The sequence below is a fragment of the Myotis lucifugus genome, unplaced genomic scaffold, assembly GCF_000147115.1.
Source record: "Myotis lucifugus unplaced genomic scaffold, Myoluc2.0 scaffold_2903, whole genome shotgun sequence".
NCBI classification, from domain to species: Eukaryota; Metazoa; Chordata; class Mammalia; order Chiroptera; family Vespertilionidae; genus Myotis; species Myotis lucifugus.
In genome coordinates this window covers 1-5,434 of record NW_005873951.1, presented here as the reverse complement: position 1 = coordinate 5,434, position 5,434 = coordinate 1, and the positions used below count along the sequence as shown (strand labels likewise).

Below are 5,434 nucleotides of genomic sequence, written 5' to 3'. Positions count from 1 at the left end.
GCCATTCCCACTGGAGGTGCCACTGCTGGAAAGGACTTCCTTCTGACATCCTCAGGGATAATCCCTCATGTCCTTCAGTGCTTTCCTCAAGCCACCTTCCCAGGGAGGCCCCCACTGACTGGCCACCCAAATCAAACAGACATACCCTAGCTGGTTTAGCTCAGTGGATAGAGTGTTGGCCTGCGGACTGAAGAGTCCTGGGTTGGATTCTGGTCAAGGGCACATACCTGGGTTGTGGGCTCGATCCCCAGCAGGGGACGTGCAGGAGGTAGCTGGTCAATGATTCTCTCCCATCATTGATATTTCTATCTCTCTCTCCCTCTCCCTTTCTCTCTGAAATTAATAAAAATATATATATACACACTGAGTGGCCAGATTATTATGATCACCTGACATTTGTAGGTGGGGAGGGCAGTTTGGAGTGACCGGGCTGGCAGGGGAGGGCAGTTGGGGGCAATCGGGCCGCCAGGGGAGCAGTTGGGCATCCATCAGACTGGCAGGGGAGTGCTTAGGAGGTGATCAGGCAGGCAGGCAGATGAGCGGTTGGGAGCTAGCAGTCCTGGATTTTGAGAGGGATGTCCAACTGCTGGTTTAGGAACAGGCCTAAATTGGCAGTCGGACATCCCCCGAGGGTGCAGGCTGGGCTGAGGGACACCCTCCATCTCCGTGCACAAATTTTGTAGGCAAATTAGGGGTGGTCATAATAATCTGGCCACTCAGTGTATATATTAAAAACAAACAAAAAAACACCCATGGTCTGTGTCCCCCACAGCCACACTTGGGATTGCCTTCCCCATGGCATTTTTTCCCACAACAGTTACCCCTTGTCACACAGACGCCTTCCTTGTTTACTGTGCTTTTTCATTCACTCTGTTTCTTCCCACACAACGTATGTCACACAGGAAAGCACCTTTTCTGATTTTCCTTCAATGGTCCCCACATGCGGAAACACTGTCACACATCTGGTACACAACTAATACTGGTTCATGAATGGTCAGTGTAGAGCACCTCCCTGTGCTAGAGACACGTCTTCATTAACGTGGCCTCAGACGACAGCTGCCCTGTGGCAGCTACAGCACAGCGAGCTCTCACATTGACATCAGGGCACCTGCTCTTCCCACAGAGCGGCTCTCCCTGAATCTACAGGAGACTCTGCTTCAGAAATCCCAGGGTTCCCACTGCAGCCAGCGCTAGAGGGAAGGGCAGGGAGAGAGGGTGGGCAAGCAGAGCAGAATTCCAACAGGAACTTATCTAAGATGACCAATTACAGGACCCATCCTTCCTGCTAATTCCAGGACCTGGTTCCTTGGAGAGTTTAGGAAAAGATGGAAAGAACAATCAATTCCTAAAGGGAGCCAAGAGCAGCATGAGACTGAAAATTCATCTCTCCATACCACGGACTCTTGTGTGCAGGGACCCCTGAGCCTTGTGGGCACAATGACAGACAACTCACCTCTGGCTAATGCTGGGTAGGGGAAACTCACAAGAAGGATGAGATCAAAACTCCTAACAAGAACACAAACAGGCACAATCCTCTCCACAAACAAAGAAACAACAAATACAGTCCTAGGAGCTGAGGGCTGAGGGCAGGACCCAGGCCTGAGCCTAGGCTGACCCGGACACAGGAAGGCCTTGCTACCCACGGGTTTGGAGATGTTCCTCATTAGGACAATTTACAAGGCCTGGGGAGGTTTGAATCCCTGTGATCTGAAGTCCTAGGGGGACAAGGTTCTCCTGAAGGGAGAAGGACAAAGGAGCAGAGAGGTGACCCAGCTGAAGAGACCAGGGAGCCAACTGGGCACAGCCCTGACCACACTCGGTCCTCACAGCCTCTCCTGTCCCCCCTGCAACAGCCTCAGCACAGCAAACACATAGGATCTGACAAGTTCTCAGTGCGTCCATTTATTTCTCAAATTTTAGGATGTTCTCCTTTAATTTTTGAAAAATATATGTTTTTATTGATTTTCAGAGAGAGAGGATAGAGGAGGGAGAGGCAGATGGAAACATCGATGATGAAAGAAAATCATCCATTGGCTTCACTTGCATGACGCTGGTGGGAACTGAGCTGAAATCTGGGCATGCGCACTGAAAGGGAATCCAACCGGGACTTCCTGGTTCCTGGGTGGACACTCAGCCACTGACCACACCAGCCGGGCTGTTCTCCTTTAATGAACCCATCACCCCTTCATGGCAAGAAGTGAAGAAGAATGCATATCCAGACTCTTATTTCAATCAGGCAGTAAGAAGCTGCAGCTGAGCGCACCAGGAAGTAAAGACAGGAATGGGGAGGGCCCAGCCCCACCTCTACTGGACAGGAAAGGCTGGGGAGGGGGTGTGGTGGGCAGGGATAGCCCAGGCTCCCACCTCCTCACATTATGCTGATAGGAACACACACATTCAGATGCTGTTTGCAGAAAGAAATCAGAGGTTCTTGAATCACAAAGTGGGAGGGTGAACACATCTCCCATCACTCAGTCCCCGACAAGTGCCTCAGGCTGTGGAAATAATGATCATGAACAAACTCAGTTCAGTGGCTGTAAGCAGTGACATTCTCAACATCCCACCACAGGCTCACTATGTCCCAAGGAATCCCCATCACCCAGTCCTCTCCCTTTTGCCCCAACCCCTGTTATCGTCAGAGTCTCACCATTAGAAGCCGTGAGAGATACATTAGAACCCTGGGCACTATCGCTGCCTGATGTGGAACAAAACAGGACGGAGTCAGAGACCCAGGAGAGGAGATTAAGGGAGGAACTATGGGGGTGAGGTTCCCCATGGGATCCAGTCTGTACTATCACAGGATCTCAGGGGTCACCCTCCATACTCACTGGCAGCCTGAGCATAGCTCCCTCCTTTTCCACATGTGGGAAGAAAACATCCTGTGAGAAGACAGGGAGGAGGCAGGGCCATGAGGTCCTAAAGGAACTCCTAGTCCTGGAGCCCAGAGAAGTTTCCAGAACTGTGTCTACAGACCCAGGGCAGGATCAGAAAACCTGAGGAAACTACATGTGTGGGGAATGGACCAACCACCCTCCGGAGGTCTGTCCTCAGCAGGGACCTTCCTCCCTGACCTGGGAGTGCTGGGAACCAGGCCCCATCACTAGAATCATCAGGTGATGAATCTGTCCCTCATTTCCACACGTGTCTTACTAAAGAGTGAGTGTCAGCAATAGGGCCCCACACTGGGCAACCACACGTGTGGGGATGGTACTTGCCATTAATGAAGCAGAACACACTTCTACCTGGGCTGGCAACCCCCAGTGAGATAACAAACTCAGGCCCCACCCCTTCCCTACCTGAGCGATTCCTCCTCCACCAAATCACAGCTCCAGTGACCACAGCTCCAAGGATGACCAGGCCCACAACCAGGCCCACAAGGGGAATGGTGGCCCAAGGAGGCGGCTCTGGGAAGAGAAGGGGAGGTGAGTGCCCTGACCCCCAGGCCTCAGCCCCGACCCCACTGACGTCCTCCACAGGCCCCTGCTCCCTGAGAAGAGGCTCTGTGCCCACGCCCTTCCTCACCCCATCTCAGGGTCAGGGGCTCAGGCAGCCCCTCATGCTGCACATGGCACGTGTATCTCTGCTCCTCTCCAGGGGGCACCACCAGGGCCGCCCACTTCTGGAAGGTCCCATCGCCCGCAGGCCTGGTCTCCACAAACTCCATGTCCTGGGTCTGCTCCTCCCCATCACGCTGCCAGCTCAGGCTGATGTCCGCAGGGTAGAAGCCCAGGGCCCAGCACCTCAGGGTGACCTCACGGTCAGAGATGGGGTGGTGGGTCACGTGTGTCTTTGGAGGGTCTGAGGGGAAGGGGGAGGAAATTCAGGGAGTTGGCACTGTCAGGGGACCCTCCAGCAGCCCTCATGTGACCACCTGAGCGTGGACAGGGCACCTGGGGAGGGCGAGGGAGCACACAAGCACCACCAGCCTGGACAGAGCATCTGGGGATGACCTCTCCTCCTTAGAAAGTTCTAGTCAGAGTGACACAGCCCAGGGCGGGAGGCAGGTCTCAGGGGAGAAAGGGATTTCTGGTCCTGACCTGGGTGGAGGCCAAAGGACTCAGAAAAGTCGGTGTCAGACCTCAGATACACTGGGTGAGGGGCAGGGAGCAGGGCCTGAGAGAGCAAGTCCCCCATGGGTCCCAGAGCCACTGCAGGGTCAGTGGGAACCGCTGCTCAGTTCCTTCAGGCTTGGTCTCCCCTCTAATTGTCCCTGAGAGACTGCACCCCTAGGCGTCCCTGAGAGAAGGGAGGGCGTCCCTGGATCTGAAAAGCCAGGCGGACTCAGTCTCCTGGCCCACAGGAGGGGGGTCTGACACTGACCCTGAGTCCTGTCTCCTTGTTGAGCCCCAGCCCCAGGGGAGAGGAGGGAGGCCCCGGGCCCTGGTACCTGCGCGCTGCAGCACCTCCTTCCCCATCTCCAGGACTCTGTGGAGCAACTCCATGCACCTGCCCTCCAGGATGTTCCTGAGTCGCTCAGCCTCACCGGCCTCCTCCCACTTGCGCTGGGTGATCTGAGCTGCGGTGTCGGCCGCGGTCCAGGAGCGCAGGTTCTCGTTCAGGGCGATGTAGTCGGTTCCATCGTAAGCGTACTGGTCATAACCGCGGAGGAGGCGGCCGTCCGGTCCCATGTCACAGCCCCACATCTGCTGGAAGGTGTGAGACCCTGACCCGCCCCGAGGTCAGTGTCGCCCACTGAGCCCCGCCCCCGCCCCGCCCGCGGGGATTAAACAGAAACTGAAAGTGAAACCGGGTCTAGGTCCCCGCGGGCTCCTCCGGGGTGTGTATGGGGGAAGGGAATGGGGGTGAAGCTCGCACTCGGACACTCGAGGCGACCCCGGCCCGTCCGAGGGGATGGGGGTGGTGACCGGCCCGGGCCCCGTGGCTCACCGTCCTCGCTCTGGTTGTAGTAGCCGCGCAGGTTGTGCAGGCTCTCTCGGAAAATCTGTGTCTCTCTCTTGGCGTTCCGGGTGCTCTGGTCCCAATCGCCCGGCTCCACCTGCTCCATCCACGGCGCCCGCGGCTCCGCCCTCTGACTCTCGGAGTCGCTGTCGAACCCCTCGAAAGGCAGGTCGTCCACGTAGCCGACCTCCAGGTACCGGGCCTCCCCCGCGGCCGGGCCGGGGACACGGCGGTGAAGAAATATCTCAGGAAGTGGGGGCCTGGGGCCCGAAGCGGAGGGGCTGATACCCTCCACCTTCCTTCCCTGCGCGGGTTCGGGGTGCGGGGTCGGAGGGGACAGGAGAGGGAAGGGCCCCGGGAGAAGGAACAGGGGCAGCGCGACGGAGAAGAGAGGGGTCAGGACGGTGGGGTGTGGGGGTGTGGGCCGGGGTTGGGGGGGTGGAGAAGCCCTTTTCCCGGGGTTCTTGGCCCCAGGCGGGGGCCCTCGCTTCTTCCTTCCCAGAGGCATTTCCCTCCCGACCCCCGCACTTCACCC

The 5,434-nt window shown here is 57.1% G+C and overlaps 1 pseudogene across 1 annotated transcript; it reads right to left on the bottom strand.

Moving 5' to 3' along the window:
- Positions 1–2,208: 2,208 nt before the first annotated feature.
- LOC102438309 lies at positions 2,209–5,203 on the bottom strand (annotated as a pseudogene). Its single transcript, XR_002827718.1, has 7 exons — positions 4,888–5,203; positions 4,388–4,663; positions 3,523–3,798; positions 3,297–3,404; positions 2,829–2,861; positions 2,648–2,695; positions 2,209–2,495 (listed from the first exon to the last, which is right to left on the bottom strand). The product of XR_002827718.1 is annotated as an HLA class I histocompatibility antigen, B-50 alpha chain-like (transcript).
- Positions 5,204–5,434: the final 231 nt, after the last annotated feature.